General features: G+C 40.6%; 1 protein-coding gene across 3 annotated transcripts in view; it reads right to left on the bottom strand.

Annotated features, from left to right (window-relative positions):
* TMEM117 (transmembrane protein 117) overlaps positions 1-22,720 on the bottom strand; it is a 402,837-nt gene that overhangs the window by 370,978 nt on the left and 9,139 nt on the right. The window lies entirely within an intron of this gene.

The raw sequence follows: 22,720 nt of genomic DNA, 5'->3' as shown, positions 1-22,720 counted from the left end.
CTAATTTGAAAAGACATACACTCCCCTATGTTCACTGCAACATTATTTACAATAGACAAGATATAAAGACAAACTAAATGCCCATCAGTGGATGAATGGGTAAAGGAGATGTTATATAACACAATGGAATACTACTACTTAGCCATTAAAAAAAAATGAATGAATCTTGCCATTTGTAAAAACATGGATGGACCTACAGGGTACAGTGCTAAGGGAAGCTGTTGCCAGTGGAAACAGGGTTCTTCCATAGAGTCATTAGAAAAGCACTTTGGGAACCCATATATGGGAGGATGGGATGTCGTGGTAAGCTTTATTAGAGTAGAAATAAAGGACAGCCCCCAGGTGCCTGGTGTCTCATCCAGGACAACGTGGTTCGACTCCATCCTGCCGTGGAAGAAGTCCAGCCTTGTCTTCACCAAGCTCAGAAGAAGGGTCAGGGTCCAGAAACTCTGTGCCACTGCCCAGCATCAGCAGGCATCTGAAGCTGCCACTGTTTAGTTTAGTCAACGCCAAAGTTTATAGTCCAGCTCAGTCTCTGTCCCCATCAGTCTAGCCTAGTCTCTGTTCCCAGGTGTGCCATGGGGGTACTGTGTTGTTGTAACCTGGACCTGCCATAATCTGCATTGCCATAATTTGGACCTGCACAGCTACCGGGGTTGCATGTCTGCTACAGAGAACACACGCTGCAGGCAGACGCACGAACGGACTAACTCATGCTGCCCGCACAGGGGCATTTCTTAAGCTTTGATTATATTACCTTGGGTTTCAGAATGGGTAAGCTTTCTTTCAAACTAACCAATCTCTTTTCTAATCTCTTGCAGGCTGGTGCCAGGCCCTCCCCCTAACCAATCCCCTTCCCTAGATCTCCGGAGTCTCATGCTCTTACACAATTTGACGCTTTTCCCAGATTAGACTCCTCCTCTTTATGGTTGCCACCTTGGCTCCTACTGCACTTGTGCCTAGCAAAGGAATTTTCCGTGCTGTTTTCATTCCATCCTGGTAACCCCAGTTAATGATGAGTAATCAATTCTTCCTGCTGGCTTCCTGAATTAGGTACCTGAAGCTAATGCGTCTGCCCCTGGGGAGCCTATGAATGCTGTGGCTTCCTAGTAAGTCAGACTTAATGTTTGACTCAGCTCCCTGGTTTATTAGGCTTAATGTCCCACTCCATTTGCTCCCTTCCTTTATGAATAACTACTACCTATGCTAACAAAGTCAGACGGAGAAAGGCAAATACAGTATGATTTCATGCATATGTGGAATCTAACATTTAAAAAAAATAAACAAAACTCACAGATACAGAGAACAGACTAATGATTGCCAGAGGGGAAGTTGGAGGATGGGTGAAATGAGTGACAGGTATGAAAAATGCAAACCTCCTAATATAAAATAAATCCTAAGAAAATGTCTTTAAAATTCACAAGAAAAAACTTTTCTCAACTTTTTATGTTGACAGATGGTGGCTACACTGCTGCCTTGATCATTTTGCAGTGTTTACAAACATAGTGCGGAGTCATGTTCTTATACACCTGAAACTAATATAATGTTGTATTTCAATTATATTTCAGTTTTAAAAATGTCCCAATATTCTCACCAATAGCATAGAAGCACTAATGAATGCTACTTCCACGCGGAAGTAGTAAGAAACAAGCATAGTCTCATAGCCTTCTCCATCCTCTTGTCTTCCATCTGGCCACTAGCTATTAATGAGCTGGATGCCCTTGAAAAACCACATCTTGAAGACCAGCCTGAATGATCCTAGAGATGGCAGAGTAATGCCAAAGGAAACTTGCCAAGGTCCAGCCGCAGCAGGGTCCAGGGGTCCCTCGAGGTGAGGATAGGCATCGGTGATGCATAACAGGCAACTACACAGCTCAAAGACAGGTGAAGCACTGTTCCGTTTATTGCCAGTACAAGCAGGTTTTTTATATTTTCATTTCTGGTAGTGATTAACATTTACAGGTGCATAGTATAATCAGTTAAGCAGAAAAATCAATACAAAGGTAATTAGGAAAAATACAAAAGTTCCCATAGCTTCAATTACATTAAACAAAAGTTACTTTGACCAAGAGAACTATTAATCAGACAATTTGAAATAGCTCTATGCTATAAACTCTATCTCCCTAGTAACTGTTTTCTACATGCTTAATAGCTAACCAGCTTCTCCTATTTCTTTGCCTGTCTAATTCTAATAGATATATATATCCCTATTCAAGGTAAAGGAGGGGCTGTTATTCCAACAACTTTAGACATTCAGGGGCTATTTCATTAGAGGGGATTTGCCTCGGGACTTACTTGAGGGGGCTGCCTTGGGTATTCCAGGCCCCCTACTAGCTGATATCATCTTATCCTACAGTTGCTTAATCAGGTCAGGGAAGGAGGTGTTATTCTGGGGAAAGGCCAAGGTGATATTGTTCTCAGCCTGACTTAGTTGCTGTTCAGCTCTGAGAATGGTCAGCATTTCTAGGAGATTCCAAATTATCAGAAAGGTAGAGGTTAGAACACCAAGAGACAGCAAGATTAAGATCAACACCACATATCCATTCATGCCACATCCGCCAGGCCGGAACACGCTTCTTTGAAGTCGTCCTCCCCATGCTCGGACTTTGTCAGACAGCATGGTTGGTGCTGGGACTGGACGTGGCAGAAACTGAGTTGAGAGTGCAATGCTCGGCTGAGGCCAGCCACGGCAAAGAAGAAGTGGGACAGTTTGGGCAAGAGCCAACAGATGACTGTCAGAGACGGGGACAGCCAAATCAACCAGGGAATACTGCCACCCTGAACAGTCTAAGAGGAACCAAATCACGAGTTACATCCGCTGCTAATCTTTACTATAACTGCTGACAAGACAAACAATAACCAGAATGAAGAGACAAAGCCATGGAGACAGCACCAGGCACAGGCACCTACAGATCATAAAAGGCACGCTCTTCTATCACACCCCCAGATGACATCTTGGAGAGGAAGAAGACATCTAAAATAATGATTATTGTACCCACAAGGAGTAAATCAATCAAAACGGGCCCTGGCTGGTGTGGCTCAGTGGATTGAGTGCCAGCCTGTGAACCAAAACTACACCACTAAGGTATTCAAGTTGGAACAGTCTAAAAGTTTAAGCGGTCCAAATTACTCCATATTAAGCTTACCAAGTGAGACTACATGCAGAGGTCTCCAGCTATGCAGTGAATGGGACTTGTGGGCCCACATCACTCTGAAAAAATAATATAGAGTGGGAAGGAGAGAAGAGTGTGACATGAAAACAAAATGGCCTCAGATGTTTTTTCCCTTGCTTGTTGTTAGTCAACCCTAGTGATGGCGTGATAATTGGCCTGTCTTCCTTTCAACAACAAATAAAGCGGCCCAATGTGTTTTTGTTGTAGGCCCCGCCCCAAGTTAGATTCCCTGAACATTAAGCAGCTAGATATCGATCTCACCAAAGTTGCAGTCAGGGAAAATTATAAAGAAAATAACAAAGAATGTATTTATGAAAGAAAGTCTATTGGATACATCCTGCATGATTTTTAGAATGAAAATGAAAAATACAGGGTCTGGCACAAATAAGACCCCCTTTTATTACAATTTTTATTATGAAATCATAAACATATAATTCTAAAACATAATAATATCACACTGAAGCACGCCACATGACATTTGAGGTAAAATGTTCAAGTTAAAACTATAAATTATTACACCCATATTATTACCCTACCAACCACACTCAAACAGGCGCTCCTTCTGCCAGACCCTTTACATAAGCCTAGTAACATTATCTCAAAGCTCAGATGTGGATCTCCAAGTATTTCAAAGAGCTCATAAATTTGGTCTAAGGTGCTGAGCACCCAAGACTGTCAAGAATAGGAGACATGCAGCTTCTGCATATCCTGAAAAACACAGCCAGCTCCAAGCACAGTTTAGACTCAGGCCCTCCTGCTTCTCCTCTTGTCCCAGCAGACTCTGAACCCTATTAAATGCAGACACATATAAACACACACATGCAAGCACACACACACACTGAGCCCTGTTAAACTCAGACATACATAAACACACACATGCAAGCACACACGCTGAACCCTGTCATGGTCAGACATATATAAACACACATATGCAAGCACACATGTGCTGGTCCCTGTCACACTCAGACATACATAAACACACAGGTGCAAGCACACACACGCTGAACCCTGTCACACTCAGACATACATAAACACACACATGCAAGCACACACATGCTGAACCCTGTTACACTCAGACATACAAAAACACATGCATGCAAGCACACACATGCCACCATACTTCCATCCCTTGTCCTGGTTTTAAAAAACAATGCTAATTTTTCCCTTAGTGCTGCAAAGAAACTCTTTGCATTTCTCTTTTTAAGAACATCATTTATAAAGTAATTTGAGGCAACTTACATCTATTAAATGTTTGGCGCTAACTTGTACTTCACACAGGAAAAGTAATACATTTTGTATTAACCAGTTCAGTTCCCTTGGGGACCTCCTATTACTTAAAAAACTAGAAGAGAAAACTTATGAAATATCAAATGTTATTTACAAGTGAGAAAATGTAATTCCCACTTGCATGCCTAGGGGGGCTTTGGTCACCCTGGCTTCACTCCATGCCCCAGGGTCTGATTTGATATCACCACCCTTTCAGAAATGAGGGCTTTGAGTGCACATTTTGATGGTGAAGGAGACAGTACATCAGATAGCAGCTCAAATTAACTCAAATGATACATAAAAAGTATTTCTTGTGTGTCAGGTACAGACAAAGCACTTGAACTGAAACACAAGTTAAATTAAAAAGAACACTAAGTATGCAGGAGCAACTATCCAAGAACCTATGTAGATTAAAAACAAAAAGAGGGAGTAAGGATTGAGGAAAACAGGCAGACTAGATGAGACTATCTTCCAGCATTTAATTGGTTTACAACTTTCTAAAATAGAGACTTTATGGTATATTCTATTTTTATATGGCTTATATCTTTTGCCCTGTCACCCTTGAAGAGGAGACAAATTAAAGTTCCATAATTCTTTTGTACTAATTGTGATGGAAAAGTAGAATGTTCTCTTGACTTCACCATCTTCATTCCTTCCTGCTATGTTTTTAGTACGAAAGTTCATTTTTACTACTCCAAAGAGCAAAACACCAAAGTGGGAAAAGCTAGGACAGGAAAACAAGAACAGATAGAGAAATGAAGGAAGTCAAAGCAGAAGACTAGAGAACAGTGAGGGGAAAACATAGATGGATTTTTTCAGCTCAGATTAAAAACAAACTAGCTACAATTTTAACTCACTGGCTGTAATGATAAAGTAGTAAAAGATGATTGGGAGAATAAGAAGAAATGGAAGAGAAAACAAGTATATGCAAATAACTTTAAAGTAGAATAAAAAGAATGCAAGAAACAAAAATAAAATAGCAAAAACTCAAGTACTTATGTTAAAAGGTGAGGAACAAATTCTCAGAATAAAACACAAAATGACAATAAAAGGAAAGAAATAAAAACTAACTGGAAAAAAAGGGATACAATAATACTAGGTGGAAACAGTAAAGAAAGAAACCCTTACGCCCTGGCTGGTGTACCTCAGTGGATTGAACACCGGCCTGAGAACCAGACGATCGCAGTTCGATTCCCAGTCAGGGCACATGCCTGGGTTGTAGGCTGGTTCCCTGCAGGCCAACTCCCAGCAGGGGATGCACAAAAGGCAACCATACATTGATGTTTCTCTCTCTCTCCTTCCCCTCCAAAGGTAAATAAATAAATAAAATCTTAAAAAAAATAAAAATAAAAAAAATAAAATCTCCCTTTTGCCTAATTGAAAAAAAAAAAGAAACCCTTAAAAGAGTAAAATGAAAGTGAATGAAATTAAAATTGTGTTCATGTCATTACTTTCTAATGACATGAAATTAACAAAAATATTTTCCTGCCTGGGCATTCTTGCCTAATTCATGGCACACAAAAATAATACCTTCAATATTTTTCTGACATTTTGGTATTACAAATAATCGTTAAATAAGAACTTCATTAGAACTGTGAACATCTGAATATGTTGGATGGGCTTGATTCCTTATATCACACATTTAAGTTAACAGAATTTCAAATATATTTATAAAATGTAAATACACTTTCCTATGGTAAAGGTTTTGATTAAAGTAGCATCTCAAACAAATAATTAACTTTTAAAATAATCCCTATGCTGCAAAGACCTTGTTAAACGTGCCCGCTTCTACCACACTAAACTTAGAAAAAAGAAGAAAAGTAAGGTTTTCTTTCATTTTTAAACTGTAGAGCAACACTTTGAGAATTCAAATGCATAAAGTTTTACTATTCCATAAAAAGATAAAATGGAAGCAGTTTTTATTACAAACTGTTGTCTCTATTAAAACTGTCATCACATTTAAAGACGTTTAACGCAACATCTTTCTGTCTTCCTTAAAGTTTTCAGCTCTACGGAGCACTCACTCCTTAAAATTTTGTTCCCCCTGGCATCTTTGATACAGTTCTCTACTGTCTTCCTACGTCACTCTGACTATTGCCTTACATTTTAGACTCGGACTTTATAATCTTCTATTTCAAGATATTTTATAAAAATGCAGTAAAATACTTCATCTGTACCATCATGTCTTTTCTTTCCCTTTTTGTCAAAAAAAATAATCAAAAGAAAAAAGTAGACTATAATCTGTTGATATTAGAGAAATTGCATAATGCTATTAAGGGCATTAAGAATTTAAAAACTAGCTAAATTTCATTTCATGACACAATTTCTTTGCATCATGAAGCAAGACATACTACTTGATGGTAGACTAAGGAAACACATTTGGGTCTTAAATGTCTTAACTGGAAGATGGAAAAATTCAAAATTACCTTTGCCACTGGGGGATTATCAACAAGTCATGCTCAACCTCTTCTAATAGAGTATGTCATGAAACAACATTTGATTTTCCATTCTTGAGTAAGCTAACTCGCTGGCAACATTAGAACACACACAAAAGCTCTGTAATGAAAATGACTGGGGATTCTCAACTAAAAGTTAGAAAATAAGATGCCTAAAAGAAAGTATGTTGCATAAAAGAACTTCCCTATTTCTTAATACTTGCTGTGTCACTGAGTTCCCCAACGGCCAAGCAGAAGCAATGCCTTAGTCATAGGTCTTCTATAGTTAGAGGCACAGACTATTTTTCATTTATTTTTAGAACGGTATTCTTGCTCATAATACTGGCCTCTGCCAATACTGTTTCCAAGCCAGTCTTTGATTACTACAGGATATAAGCCAAAAGTGAAAAATGATGAGTCTGCCGTTGAGACAGGTAGCAGGTAGTTCTGAGGACAGGGAGCTTTGAAACGCCTTAGTCACAGCTCACACCGTGGAACAGCAGAGATTACCACACTCCTCTACATCACTAACTTTTGAGCAATTATCATTTAAAATTAAGAGTATATGCTTAATAATTAACAAATGTGCTGACAAAGAAATGAAGGAATTAAGACAGGACCAACAAAGCTCATCATATGATGTGTTTTGGGGGCCTTTTTCTCTCTCAGAATAATACCTGGATGAATTGCTGAAGACCCAATAGGGCTTAATACCATGCTCGAACACAAGAAATAAAGATTCCTCATCAATGCTTAAAAGAATGTCTAGAATTAATATTTAATGAAACATTAACTTCTTGTTGGTATACATCAATTATCAAGTCAAATCAATAAAAAGTCAATCCACTCTCAAGTGTTGGAAAATGGCTCTGAGCAGCTGACATAACTATGCTGAACACTAGTGTCACCGCTATGCAGGCGGCGGAACTAGAGAGACATTTTATTCAGTTAATTTCCACGTGCAAAACCACGACACAGTGAGGACGAAGCTGCCAAAAGGAGGTTTCTTCTTCGCATCATCTCGCATGATAGACACCTGCCTTCATGGAATAGATTCAAGAAATATTTATTAAAACCCTGCCATATGCATGATAATGAGGCTTTATAGCAAGACAACTCATAGGGTAACACTTGAAATAAATTTTGACTAACAGATAAGATTTGACAGGTAGAGATGCAAGGGAATGGACAACATGAGTTAGCAAGGCAGAAAAGGGTGAGCAAGAACAGGGAGTGGAAAACATTCCAACTGGGCCTCATAGCCCAGGTTTTACCCATTGAAACTGTATTCTATTCTGCATTCAGAGATAAAAGGAGAGTAAGACACTGATGAATTGTCCACACCAACAGGGTACGCATTTGAAAGCACGTTCCAGTTTGTCCACAAATTTCTGTCACCTTTTGGCAGAAAACAGCCAGAAACATTCAGTTCTGTTGGGTATGTTGCATATATTATAGAAAATAATCATTCCTGAAGTTGCCCTCCATCGGTCCATATCCTCCTTACCATCACATACACGCCTGACAAGTTGGTTGTAAAGGGCCAAGCCCACAGTGAGCGCTATATTAAGTATTAAATAAATTAAATATAAATGAATTCTGAGTCCCCCTTTTGCTCCAGTGGTAAAGCCAAGTCCTCAAAACCACTAGAAATGGAATAATTTAAGCCAGGAAATTTCTCTGTGGAGAGCTTTTTGATAATGAATTCAATTCTTGAATTCATTATCCAAAATAATATAGCTATTCAGATTACTGCTCCCTGTGTCAGGTTGGTTAAATTGCGTCTATCAATCCTATCGAAGGGTCGGCCTTTTTCAGGATTTCCCTCATTACTTTCCAGTGCTGTGCTGCCCTTGAACTCTACACTCTGAATCCACACATCAGGAGGACTGCAGCTTTCTGCTGGAGTCAGAGCCGCCCCCATGCTCAATGCACTGGGGAGTACCTTCAGGGTTAAAACTATATGTATACACGTGGACTGGACCCGTGTGGCTCTCTCTCATCAAGGTTCAATGCCGTCCTGTTTCTGCCTTCTTTTGGTCATTCTCCACTGTCTTAAAATAGTCGTCTTTTGGGGGAGGATCAGAGGTTATCATTTTTATCTACAGGAAAATGAATATGATACAAGTTACTTCCTATTACTGGAACTGGATCCCCACACAGAACAGAATTTGTATGGAATAAGCATGAGTATACAGATAGCATTTCAAACTCAATGTGTACAAAGTAGAAGTTGGATTTTTCATACCCAGCTCTTTTCTTACCTCAATCTCTTGATGTTATTAAATAGCAACACTGTCCACCTGTTGCTCAAACACACACACACACACCCAGATGCACACACACAAGATCTATCCTTAAATCTTAAATGAAAATTTAAATGAATTAATTTGAAGTTTACTTTTTAAATGAAGATTTAATTAAAATGAAGCTTAGTGCCTCAGCTCCCTGTCTTGTTTTCTCCATAGAATATATCACTATCTGAAATTACCTCTTTTTTTAAATTGTGTTCATTGTTAAATTCTTGTATCAGTCAGGACAGGTCAGGTCATGTCACAGTAACAAACAAATCCAAAACCTCAGTTGGTTAAAACAACAAACGTTTATTCCTTTGACATACTGCATATGCATTAGGGTCAGCTAACGGCTCTACTCCACACTGCCTTCACTCTGGGACTCAGGCAAACGGAACAGCAACTGTCTGAAACACTGAAAAAGAGCTGGAGGGTCTTGCATGTGCAATCAAATGCCCCAGCTTAGAAGGACCATCTATCACCATTGCTCACCTCTAACCAGCCAGAATGAATCACAAGACCAGAAGAACATCCAACCATGTTCAAGATGAGTGAGACAGAAATACATGGTGAACTGCATGAATGCATTCACCAATTATGCGTATTTCCCCCACCAGGGTATATGACATATGAGAAAAAGAACCTGGAGCATTTTGCTTTTGTTTTCATTATTATCCACTGTCGGACCCCCAGTGCCTAGAACAGGGCCTCTGATAAAACAGACACTCCAGAAATACCTCATGAATGAATTTCTGAGTCTAAAATAGCTAGACTTGTCCACTGAAGGTCTTCCCCAGCCCACTGCTGATAGATTTCTCAGAAAGAAAAGAGTAAAAATATTCTTCTTTCATATTCAATTTGATCTGCCATCTGGAATTCGGCTGTTACATTCTCTGTCCTGATTTAAGCGTGGATTGTTAAGCACTTGTGTTTACAAAATTCAGTGAACGGGACCGAGTCCAGTGATCTGTTTAGACTCTAAACAGAAGTAGGAGAGCAACCTAGAAATAAATGGATAGGGTCATTTTTCAGTTAGCTACACTAACAGACTCATGGCTGGGGTTACAATGGGGAAAACTGGGAAGGGCTCTGAACCCCCATCTCTATAACCTTCCTGCCTCACATGGACAGGACATCTATTCATCCTGAGAAAAAGAGAGATGCTTTTCTTACTCCATGGGAGAATCTGAGAGTCAGAACTTTAAAACAAGCAATGAGAATTGCCCCACACTGCTGCTTCGGGATCACCTTCCATAAGTCCACTGTTAGAAACACCTTATAGCCCTGGCTGCTGTGGCTTAGTGGTTGAGTGCTGGCCTGCGAATCAAATGGCCACAGGGTCAAGTCCCAGTCAGGGCATGTGCCTGAGTTGCAGGCCAGGTCCCCAGTTGGGGCAACCACACACTGATGTTTCTCTTCCTCTCTTTTTCCTCCCTTTCCCTCTCTAAAAAATAAATAAATAAAATCTTTTAAAAAAATACACAGAGGTGACTCTGTTGGCAGGGATGGGGGACAAGCATGGAGTAGAGGCACTCTTTAAAAGTATTAAGTAACTCACCTCCTGCAAAAAATACAAAAAGCAGCTTCCTTCACTTCTGTGTTCCCCAAGGGGGATGGAGGTGGGGAAGGGTACCCCCAGAAAGTAGCCATAATGGGGAGTTCTGAAGGATAAAGAAAGTGCCAAAATAAAAATCATTGGTCTTTGATTATTTCAGAGTAAACTAAGAAGCAAGGCTGAAGAGTTCCACTAAAGCACCAATTTTAGTGAAAAGGACATTTTGCAGTGAAATGACTATGACCTTGCTATCCAATCTCAGCCTCACACACTCTTCTGTTCACTGGGCTCCAGCAATTAGCCCCTTGGCTGTTCATCAAACACCCAAAATACCGTATTTTGCCATATATGATGCACACCCACATTTTTGGCCTAAACCTTCAGGAAAAAGATCTTTCATTTTAATTTTTAACTCAATATTTTTATTTACTTACATTTAGAAACAAAACCAATTATCATATTCCAGGGTATTATTTTGCATACAAATATCATTATTGCTTTCAAGAGTGACACTTTAAATGCATAAGCATAAATGAAATTTTTTTTTATTTTTTAAAAGATTTTATTTATTTATCTTAGAGGGGAAGGGAAGGAGAGAGAGAGAAATATCAATGTATGGTTGCCTCTCATTCGTCCCCTGCCATGAACCGGGAACCGGGAACTGGCCTGCAACCCAGGCATGTGCCCTGACTGGGAATCGAACCTCAATTGTGTGGTTCACAGGCCCGCACTCAATCCACTGAACTACACCAGCCAGGGCATAAATAAAATATTTTTTTTATTTATTTTTTTAGAGAGAGGGGAAGGGAAGGAGAAAGAGTGGGAGAGAAACATCAATGTGTGGTTGCCTCTCATGTGACCTGGCCTGCAACCCAGGCACATGCCCTGACTGGGAATCAAACCGGCAACCCTTTGCTTCATAGGCCCGGGCTCAATCCACTGAGCAACACCATCCAGGGCCAATGCATAAGCATAAATAAAATAATTAAAAACACTTATATAGGTAAGGAATTAGTACTAGCCATGTATAATGTGCATCCTTATTTTTCCCCTCAAAAATTTGGGGAAAAAGAAGTGCGCGTCATACATGGCAAAATACGGTGCGGTACCTGTGGTCTGACACTCGCCCTGCTCTCTTCTCGGGCAGTTCCCCCCACCCCCCCCCCCCCGCCCAGAAAGCTACTTGGGTTGTTCCTTCATCTCCTTCAGGTCTTTTCTCAAGGTCCCTCTATCAGAGGTAGAATTCTGGCAACTTCCAGATTCCATCCTAGTGGCCTTCAGCTTTATTTCTATTCATTAATATATAATGACTTCTTTGTTTAATGTCTATCTTTTCCCACTGGAATGCAAGTTCAGTCAGGGCAGGGACTTTGTGTTGTTCATTGCTGAATCCCCAGGGCCTAGAAAATGCTCAATAAGTGTTTACTGAATGAACAAAATATATTTATTAAGGCTGCATTATCAAGGCTCTTACACTTTGCAAGTGAATTGAGTCAAATCGATGAGCATAATCCAAGAGTCCAGGCAAACTCTAAGCTTCAGGAAAGAAATTCAGCGGCCTCAGGATCTTCACAGCTTAAAGATTTATCTGTCGATGTAAATCTGCGTTCTCTTAAAGTCTCTTCTAGTGTTGCGAATAAGTAGAATAACACATTCATTCCTTTCACCAAAGTTAGAAGAGAAAGTAGGATGATCCAACTCTAATGATAACTAAAGGTGCCAATTTTAGAAACTGAATGATGGGAATGGACTCAGGGAACAGTTGTTCTTAAAGTGAAGATGTTTGAAAAAGAAAACAGCATTCTTGAGTTAGTCTTCCTACCCACCGTGGCTCCTTCCTTCCCCTCCACTCCACCCTCGTCGCCACTTCTACATCAAGCCTCCACCACCGGAGGTCAGGTGTCCCCTGGCCAACGTGGCACACCTCCGAAGGCTGATCATCCCGCATTCATCTTCCCATTTTGATTCTGCCAGCCTTGTGATCACACATGTTTCATTTTCCTGACTTTGTATAGTCTGTGGTTTCTTTTAACAACAAGCTTGCACTATTTTTTTTATTTTAAGGAAGGGATGTGCTCCGTGGCTTCCCATTGTTTTCAGATTTTAAGCTCCTGAACCTGAAATTCAGGTCCCTCCACAATTTGCCTTGCAACTTCCCTTTCCTTTCTCCACTGGACAAATCTGCTGATACAACGAAACTGCCCCATTCGCAATGTACCCCCAAGCCCTTTATCCTTTCCTTCCCCACGATTCTGTGTTTGCCATTCCTCCACCTTGGAATGCCCTCCTTCTCCCTTTTACAGAATTCCACTGGAAGTGCAAGAAGGCACAGTTCAGATTCAGACCCATGAGCTGTTGCAGAAACAGTGATAGGACACGGACTTCCCAGGAGATGGTGAGTTCTCAATTATTAGACATGCTCAGAGACTGGCTGAAAATTGTAACAAGGAAGCTCTCTCACCAAATCACGCACCCTAAGACCTCCTACTTCTACTGTGAAGTCTTTTTTAACCACTTCTGTTGGGAATGACTTCTTGCCACCTTCCAAATAGACTGTCCATCCCTTTTAGATGGCAATTGTCAATGGCTGGCAATGCAGTTATATGAGAGCTGTATTTTCATACGTCAGTGTGTCTAATTTCCTTAGCTCACTGTGACCTCCTGAAAGACACAGTCTCTGTCTAGCACCGTTCTTTACAAGTGGTAGGCACTTGATAATGTCTGTCAGTGATGATGCTGAAAAATGGCGCAGTTGAAATAGAAATAAATTGGGAAGAAGAAGAAACACTGCTTTACCTTCTTTCATGAGAGGATCGGTCAAGTGTGGCCACAACATGGGACACAGCAGGAAAACAACACTCATTGTACTCACACGTCCTAGAGAGACAGAGTCATTCCATGCCAGGAGGGGCCACATTGGGGGTATGGGACACAGAGAGCCAAGGGAGCAGGCACAACAAGGCAGGTAGGGAGCCCGGAGTGTAAGGCCCCTGGTAAGTGCCTTTTTGGGGAGCCAGGAGTACACAAGCAAAAGGTGCAAAGAGATTTCATTGAAATCACTGGTGTGTCTGAATGTCACTCGGTCACAGGGAGGGTGGAGAGGCAGGTGATTCATGGCAGCAAGGGGAAGCGTTATCACACTGGTAAACCCGGTCCCCTGAGAGGGGTGCTCATAGCCTGTTTGGGGATATTGAACCAGCACATAAATATAAAGTTTAAAAATGTGTAATATGAACATTAACTTTTGGGGGCTGCTGAAAGATAAGCTCAAGCTTACGCTCTCAGGTTTTGTATTCGTCTTCTCCTAGCTGGCCTATCCATGACAATGGGCATGTCCGCAAGGACACAGCGAGGACCATTGCAAGCATGGGCTAGCCCAGGGAAATCTTGATGCGTAACCACATTGCTCTTGAATGGAGAAAACAAGCAAAGCCCAGCACAGAATACGTTACGGATGGCTGCAAGGGCGGGAAGTATTGTGTGCAGACCTTCTGGTTCAGCAGCAACGACAGGCCTCGTCCTGGAGCTGTGCAACTTCTTGCCAGGTCAACTAAATGACTTTCCTTACCCAAAAGGGAGGGCTGGTCAGGCAGAGGGTGGTACCGGAAAAGATCCCTGAACACAGACAAAGTGGGGCAAAGCTGCAGGGAGTTGGCCCAGCACAACCCCACCCTCAGGCAGACTGGCTCCCTGGCTATTAGTTCACCATCTGGGATGCCTGAAAAGGACCTGCCTGGGGATCAGGAGGCTTCAGTTTATGTTCCAGTTTTACTGCTGGCTATTGCTGTGACCTTGGAGTCAGGCAAATCAACCCCATATGTTTCTGTTTATCCATCAACAGTAAGTCTGGGTCACGGCGATGATAAAAATATTTACAAATCAAACTCAACAAGCAGCTTCAACCACCACCAGTACTCAAAAATCGAACACACAGCTTCAAAGCCATGACTGGAAAGCAACGGAGGTTTGTCTTTGGAGAGGCCACACCCCCCTTGTGCCAGTCTGACCCCCTGTTAACCCCTAGGTCTCCCAGCGGCCTTCGTTTCCCCCTTCTCTCCAGGATCCCGCACCACAACATGGCTTCGGCATCAGAACACTCTCCTACATTCTCCCACCAACCAGCACTCTGGACCTAGATCTCCCAACAAGGCCAACTGTTAACATCCTTGTTCGTTTATCACACCTGCCAAGAAGCATCCACTGTAACCCAAAGAAAACATCTTTAAGAACTGATTTCAGCTATAGGAATCAATGAAAGAAAACAAAACAAACCGGAGACACCCTTGATTTGTCAGTGTCCTCTCCAGTCACACCCCTGTTTCACCCAGGACTATTTTACCATATTACCTGAACAACACACACACAGGATATCTGTCAATGTGGTTTTACAGAATTAAGGATCAACAAATTCAAGGAGTTCATCATCACCAAGCCCTTATTATATGAAATGTTAAAGGGACTTACCTAAGAAAAAGAAGATAAAAAATAGGAACAGTGAGAGGACAGCAAACTCACAGTTCTTAACAACCACACCTAAAACAAAAGCAAACTAAGAGGACAACTTGATCAGGAGCGGAACCATAGAAATGGAGATCACATGGAGGGTTAGCAACAGGGGAGTGGGAGGAGAATAAGGGGGGGGAGAAGGTACAGAAAATAAGTAGCATAGACGGTAGGTAGAAAATAGATAGGGGGGAGGGCAAGAATAGTAGGGAAAATATAGAATCTAAAGCACTTGAGACACGTGGTCATAAACTAAAGGGGGGAATGGTGGGGGAGGGGGTGTGCAGGGTGGAGGGGAATGAAGGGAGGGTGGAATAGAACAACTGTAATGGTATAATCAATAAAATATATTTTTTAAAAAAGAATTAAGGATCAAGCACGCTCCACTTCCAATTTTACTCCATGTTGTTCAACCACCCTGGCTAGTTCCATTTTACTCATGAGTGAAGTGGTTTCTCTTTCCAGGGGCTGCCTGCTGCAATTCCACTTGATAGTCGCTTTCTTAAGAAATTTCTACCATTACCTCCTAGAGGTGGGAAATGAGAAGAGGAGGGGAGGCGACAATTGGACCTGTTAAGGAAGGGGTCCTTAGCCCTTGACTGACTCATCTCTATCAAGTACACTAAAAAGTACCTAGAAAGGTGCCTGGTTAATAATTGCCTAATTACAACGCTTTAACCAGAGTTGGTTTTACCAAGTCCTTGCGGTATCCTTTGACAGCGTTCATGTCCTCCGTCCTGCTGGCACTAGAGCACCCGGATGACCCTATCACACTGAAGGCTGCAACTGACTGCCCTTTAGTGCTAAGGGACGCGCAACCGCCTGCACGGCAAACCAGCGAAGGCACCTCCTCTACAGGGGTGGAAGGAAATGGCTGTGTACTTGGGACTTCCAGCCTCACCCTCCTTTCCCGTTCTATGAGAGAGAAGAACATTAAGTAACAGAATGAGTTTTTTGAAAAGGGTGACCAAGTTCAATAACCCTTAGACATCAAATTTCCTTGTGAAGGGGGGTGATGTTCTTTGAGGATTATTTTAATGCTAAGCATCAGTCATCTCCCACCTTACCTTTCCTAACCTCTTATATCAAAAACTTTGCTTTTTTCCCTCTGTGTGAAAGGTCACTCCAAGCATTGGACTACCATCTTCCTCTAACCTGAATTCAGCTGTCACTTGCGATTCTACAATTATTTTACTCTACAAAAATGAGTCATGGGTTGACCATTCAAGTCTCAAGAAAAATGGAGATTCTGGCACTTGATATGCAATGACTGAGAATGAAGATGGTGATAAACATTTAAATAATAGCTGTCATGAATATCAATGTGTACTCTGAGAGGACTTAAAACTATAGATATTCTAAGTAGCATTTGGCTGCATACATAGCATTTCTTCAAGTAATTCCTCCAAAATGAAGTCCTTATCAGTTTGATTATATAATTCTTAAAATAATCAACTGTTGACACTCACTCTGAGTAGTAATAAATATACATTTTTAAAAAAACTTACTATCAACTACCAGGATAAACTCGAGGGTCATTTATACTATTCCATGACTCAGATATCAAATCAACACAAAAGAGGTCAGATAAAACTCCTATTCCTGTAGTAAATGGCTTTCCCTCCTCAGTGCTGATGCAATCTCTTCCTTTGTGTTCTGATGTCCCTGTATCACCATGACTCTGTTGCCCATGCTCTCTGGAATGTCTGGGTCTTTTATATTTGGAATGAGAAAATCATGTGTGTAGCTCAAATATGAAAAAAAAATTAAGCTAGATGTAAGCTAAGACAATGGAAAACAAATACACATTTAGCTTTATTAAATTCATTAAATGACAAAGCATTGTTGAATTACTTGTTATTTTATGGAAAACAGCCTTTTTAAAAAATAAGACAAAAGGTCCTGGCTGGTGTGGCTCAGTGGATTGAGCACCAGCCTGTGAACCAAAGGGTCCCATTCGGGGCATGTGCCTGGGTTTCAGGCCAGGTCTCCAGTTGGGGCATGTGTGAGAGACAACTGATCAATGTATCTCTCACACATCAATGTTTTTCTCTCCTAATTTCTCTCTCCCGTACCCTCTCTCTAAAAATAAATAAATCAAATCTTAAAAAATAAGATAAAAAACCCCAATAATTTGTTTTCTTAAATTTCTTGATGTATTGAGAATGCCTTATTCAGAACTTCCTGTTTAAAACTAAAACAGGCATAAGTACACAGAAAATAGTCAACTCCTTCATATTTTGCATAATACAAACATAACAAAAATACACTTTCAACATGTGTATTTCGTACATGCCTGGTTACCAGTCAGACCATTCTTTTCTTTACTGACAGTCTTCTAGAAAACAATTACAATTTCTAAGCATCTGGTACCTTGGGGGAACCAAAGACATATATGAAATGCTTGTAGTCAGGCTAAGGTCCATTATCCACTGTCTGTAACTATGAAACCCAAAGGATTCTGATCTTTTTAACTGATTTGTTGGCAACATCTGGCCAAACCTAAATTCACTTGGCAGCAAAACCTAACCTGAACAGACTTGCCACTGTTTATAGACTTTATTTATATCACTTCATGTAAACACACATCTATTCAACCACACATATATTAACGTGTCTGATGATGGAGGATTTTCTCAACCCAGCAGGGTGAGCCACTAAATGCACTGAATTCAGGCACATGCATGGAATTCTGAAATACTTCTATTCTCAAAGTCTGGATTAGAAATGGGGAGCCTGGATTAAGTTCAATAAACCCAAATTTCGCTGTTCTGAGCACTGTGCAGGGTAAATGGGCCAACGCCTACTTCTCATTACCTGCACCCATCATTTCCCGAACTCATTATCCTCTTTAAATGGATTTTCCTAATGACTTTCTCTCTTTTCTTAATAAGATAATCACCTCTTAGTCACTTAGCCCCTCTTCCTAGGTGCCTGTGACTTCCCCCATAGTGTCAAACTCCTCACCTCCCACCAGTTGTTGGAGCTTCACAGGATCCACAGACCCCCACTCGCTGCCCACTGCCCCACCCCTGTTCCACACTGACCTGAACAAAATCAAGCCTGCATGACTGCAAGAGACTCCAAAAATCCGCTTCTACTTCCTTTCTACTTCCCTAATCTCTCCGTCGGCAATTCCGGATAAATTGTTTCAAGATTAATCTTGTCATCATTCTCCAACTTTTTTCTTTAATCCTCACCAGAGGAAATGCTTATTGATTTTAGAGACAGGGAAGGGAGGGAGAGAAACACTGATGTGAGAGAGAACATTGACCGATTGCCTTTCCTATGTGCCCTGACCTGACTGACCCTGCAACCTAGGTGTGTGCCCTGACTAGGATGGAACCTATGGCCTTTTGGTTTGCGGGACAATGCCCAACCAACTGAGCCACTGGTCAGGGCTAACCTCCATCTTGTTCAAATACTTTCCTTGATTCAAATACCGCAGTGGAAGAGATAAAGTCCAACACGTGAGACTGGCATTGAAAGACCAAAGAATTTAGAGTCAACCTAGCTTTCTATTGCACCTCCTGCTTTTCCCAAACACACACCTTTCACTCCAGTCAAAATGAGCAATGACCTTCTCAGCTGTTCGTCACTCCAAAAAAAGCTAAGTTGTTATCTCTTTTGCTCACGCCATCTACCCCATGACCTAAAATGTGTGACAAACTCTTTGCATTATATCTGACTATTTTAATCTCCCGTATGCTACAGACTCAGCTTGGATCCCACGTGGGCAGCAAAGCATTCGGTAGCCTTCCTGGCTCACCGTGATCTCTCTTCTTGAATTCCCACAGCTCTCACAGTCTGTGCCATTCATTTGATACCTGATCTGCACGTCCTAGTATTATCAGAGTAATTAATTGCTCATGTATATGTATCTTGTCTCTTTAACCAGATTTTAAATTCCTTAAGAGCAGAGACCGCGTCTCATATTTTATGAATGAACAAATGAATACCTTCTATAGCTTACAATAAAAAGCAACTTTGGAAAAGGTAACGTGAAAAAAAAACAAAGGAACATCAATATTTCTTCATTCAAATTTATCAGATACTACAATGTTTCTGGCATTGTTTTAGGCACTGAGCATTAAATGATAACCAACACAACATAACCCCTGCCCTCTTAAGGTTTATGGTATGGCTAGAGAACCAGACATTAATAAAATGCTATATAAAAACCTATATACACAAGTGTCTGTATTTTGGAAAAGAAACTATGTAATGTCACAAGGTTCAGAATTATTATCATACGCTATGCCTGCCATCCATGTTTAAAATTAATACAGGCTCTCTGTACATGTTACAAAACAAAAAGAAAAAAATAAGACAAATAACAGAAGTAGTCTGTTGGAGGATGTTCTAAGATTCATCCTTGGATAAAGTTACTCGGTCGGAAAGCATTAGTTAGACCCTGGTCACTTTTGCCCTTCACAGAATTACTTTCCAGGACTAAAAACATCACAGAACTGCTTTTATGCTCTCAAGTTCGTGAAAACTTATGTTAAGACATAACAATATGAAATCCATTTCTGCATTTCCCATTTCACCATTCTTGTACAAAGCAAAGAAAAAAGAAAAACTTTATTGAAATTTAGGGCAAGGAAATCCCAGAATTAAGTACAAAGAAAATTCCCCTGTGAAACCTGTAATATTCATCATTTCTGATATTCAACTTTATATAATGCATCACATTTCTCTTTTTTGTCCAGGCTCCAAGGATGCTCAAAACCAACAAGAGAACAAAATTCATGAAATCAAAACATATTTGATCTTCCCTCTTTGCTGTGCTCCTCATTTTCTGTTCCTACTCTATTAAGTATATGTGTTGTTGTAAACCATTTCAGTTCCTTTTTAGAATAGAAATTGTTTCTTGAATAAGCTCAAAGAAATTAAATTCTCCTTGTAAGTCCTATAACAATTTTCGATTTTCCTATTCATGGATATCCCTAATGTATAATTCTCCAAAAGCTAGGATGCATTATTTGAACACATGCTTATTTTTAATGGAATCTACCAAACAAATGGAAAAATATAAGCTGACATTCCAATGGAATCCAATTTTCATAAATTTTAATACAATATTTACCTTAACAAGAGTCAGTATTAAATCTAAATACATTTTTCTAATACATTAATATATCAATTCTGATTTCACATATGGCCCTAAATTATTTTCAACATTTGGGAAATTTGAGATTTAAGTCTAAAATCACGAGAGTTCAGTGCTAATAGGTAGAGAAACTGACTCACTTACTTTATTCCAATCATTACGTGAAGGGGAAAGAGCAATAATTCAGGCCCTTGGCCACTTCTCCCAAGTCATGATTTTCCCCACCCCCTGTCCTTATCCAGTCAGACACCCCCTATGAATCAGATCAAGAATTCTTATTAGGCTTTTCAACTGGCTCTCCAGCTTCAAGCTACCAAGAAGATATCCAAGAGGCCAATATATAAGAGGAAAGAAAGCCACAGTCTACAGCATCAGTCCATCAGCGACATATCTGACCTTCTTCAGGCAATACTATTGGTGAAGGTGAACAGTTCCTATCTGGGAAGAGAAGGATGGTTGCCAATAAAGACGAGGCTCTGAAAACACACCTGCAGCCAGGAGAGCCAAGCCCAGGTTTGTCAGGCTAAGTCAAGTGCATAGCATTCCGTATGAGTTCTCGATGTAGGCGAAATGGAATTGATTGGCCTGAATATGGAGCTTTCAAATATGCACTTTGTGCCATCTACGTATAATATTAGAGACAAAATGCAACAGCCACTGGTAACCACCACAGTTACTACACATCCTCAAAGAGCTACCTAACCTAAGCTGAGAAATATGATTAGAACTGTGTGTTTGGAGTCAAATAAAAGTGGCGAGGGTTCAAAAAAAAGAGATTTCTCAACTCTAGCTCTGGGGTCACAAAGGAATGATGCACAAGCAAAGTTTCTAATTACTGTATGTGACTTTTCCCCTTCTTGGTTTATTTTGTGTTACTCTTTTGTTTGCTACTTGATGCAATCGGCAGTATATATTTATAACATGATTTTACTCTACGATGTATATAGTGTTGCCTAAAAAACCATGATTTTCAATTATGTGCCCATTTTTGTTAAGGACATAAACCTAATCACATGTTGGGGGGAAAAAGAACTCTTATGAGAACCCCCCACTCTGTCCCAGCCTTTGTGTCCGATACTGCAGGAGTGAGCAGTCCCCACCCAGATGAATCACTCTCAAATTCTGTTCGCAATGACTGAGCTCTCACAGAGAAACCTGTTCAACACGTCAGACTAGGGGCATTATAGTAACTACCCTCAGCATCTCTCAGTGATAGTCAGTAACCTTTTCATTCATCTCTATTCCATCTGCTTCCACACCCCCTCAGGTTGCTGTTCAAACCCTGACCACTTTCTTAAATTCCTGACATCATCCAAGTCTCCGCATTTAACTTCAGCTCGTGCTTCTTCATAGTGAAACAGAGGTTGCCAGAAGGCAACACACCCCCCTCGCCACGCCTCCACCTGAACACACTTACCAGAGTACCAACCTTTGCCTCCTTGATGACTGTTTCTGGGGAACAGGGGTCTCTCCTCCTGTCCTCTTTAAGGCCACTATTTCTACCAGGGTCCTAAGTCACAGACCAAAAAAACCTTCACAGATGTTATCTTTCTTCTGCCTTTCCCTGCACTTCAGTCTAGCTCCTTCCCCTACAACACCATGCAGTTCACTCCTCAAACAAAACCACCAACACCAATGACAGAAGTCTGCCCTTGGTCCTACTATTTTTAGTTACTTCCCATTCCCTTCTTCTATTTTCTCACCAAATTCCCTGAAACTATGTACATTTATAACAAATATAAAATATGTACATTTTACATATTTATGCAATAGAACCAGATGGCAATACTTTGAAGAGAAAGTACAGATTAAAAGTAGTATATGTATTATTATACATACACACACACATATACAGTTTGTTTGTTCATTCCTTAAACCATTGCCGTCCATTTCTAAACAAACTTCTAGACTGAAATACCCATGATAGGTCACCTATGATATTATAATCACTAAATTCAAAATTTTATTCCCAAGTTCTCTTTCCAATGGACTCAGAAATATTTAAAACTTTCTTATTCCCCATGGCACCTACCACCTCTTTGCATATTATAAATGTACTTGCTTAGTGTCTTCTTCCTGTAGGATGGAAATTTTTATGCAAGCATAATTTTTATGCATGCCCTTTTGATTCACTATCTAGAATAGGCCTGGCATGTAATAAGTGAGCAATGAATATTTGTTGGTTAACTATCAGCCCGCTTCTGGCCAAAGTCCACTGGGCCAGAGGTGGAAATCATACCCAATCTGGGCAACATCAGCCTCTTCCCTGAATGCTTAAACCTGGGATCAAGAGAGTCAAACCGGACTCTCCGTGTGGATGTAGGTGACCCTCGGTGTGAATGCAGAATAAAGCAGACATGACACAGAGTCAGGACAAAGAA

Source organism: Sturnira hondurensis, unplaced genomic scaffold, assembly GCF_014824575.4.
Source record: "Sturnira hondurensis isolate 20B ecotype Veracruz unplaced genomic scaffold, ASM1482457v3 Scaffold0013190, whole genome shotgun sequence".
Taxonomy (NCBI): domain Eukaryota; kingdom Metazoa; phylum Chordata; class Mammalia; order Chiroptera; family Phyllostomidae; genus Sturnira; species Sturnira hondurensis.
Note: the sequence above shows the minus strand (reverse complement) of the source record. Positions and strands in the feature narration are given on the sequence as shown.